We start from the raw sequence: 816 nt of genomic DNA on the forward strand, positions 1-816 counted from the left end.
CCTCCCCTCAGTCCAGGGCAGGCGCAAAGCCCAAGTGCCAGGCCCGCAGGTCGGGGTGCTGTAACCCAAAAGTGGGGCAGAAAGGCAGAACCACTGAAAATTACAGTGTTTCTCGTTTTATTCTTAAAGCAAGAGGCTCACACAGTGGATAATCCCTTTTCCTTAGCACATATCACAACTTCTATTATTGATTTTAAAGAATGAGATCTCCAAGCCCAGCACCACCGCCCCGCGGCCGGAGTGTCCGGCCCGTTCAGCGACGGTCTCACCGTGCCGGTCCCGGGCCCTCCCCGCCGGCGGCTCCCGCGTTCCCGCTGTGCGGGCGACGAAAAGGAGCCGCCGCGGCGGGGACAAAACAGCTTGGCAGCGGTGGGATTCGAACCCACGCCATCGAAATGACTGGAGCCTAAATCCAGCGCCTTAGACCACTCGGCCACGCTACCGCCTGGCTCCTCAGCCGCCCGCCAGGCCTCTTTCACGGGGCAGCGCCGCCGTTCTCCCCCTCTATCTCTGTATGTTGCCCACCCGTGTCGCGGTACCACACCGCCTGCAGCGCCCGCCGCGCTCCGGGAACGCCGCTGCTGCCGTCGGCCCAGGCCCGGCGCTCTCTGTGCCCGCGGCTGCGGCGGCGCCGCCGAGCCCGGCCTAGCGCAGTCCCTGCTCCTGCCCGACAGGTGGCGCCGCGGCCCCGCGCCCGGGCTCGCAGCGTGGCTGCGGCTCCCTCGCTCGGGCTGGGCCAGACCTTGAGCCTCGGCCCCGTCTTCCAGGGGCTCCGGCTGCGGGGCCGTGCCTCGGGGCACTTTGTCCGCGGCAGGC

The 816-nt window shown here is 67.5% G+C and overlaps 1 non-coding gene across 1 annotated transcript; it reads right to left on the reverse strand.

Annotated features, from left to right (window-relative positions):
- Positions 1–361: 361 nt before the first annotated feature.
- TRNAL-UAG lies at positions 362–443 on the reverse strand. The gene has a single exon. It is a non-coding gene; the product is annotated as a tRNA-Leu (tRNA).
- Between the last annotated feature and the right edge of the window lie 373 nt (positions 444–816).

The sequence above is a fragment of the Corvus kubaryi genome, unplaced genomic scaffold (genome assembly GCF_017639235.1).
Source record: "Corvus kubaryi isolate FWS band 111438036 unplaced genomic scaffold, C.kubaryi_AGA036_p1.0 37387, whole genome shotgun sequence".
Lineage (NCBI taxonomy): Eukaryota > Metazoa > Chordata > Aves > Passeriformes > Corvidae > Corvus > Corvus kubaryi.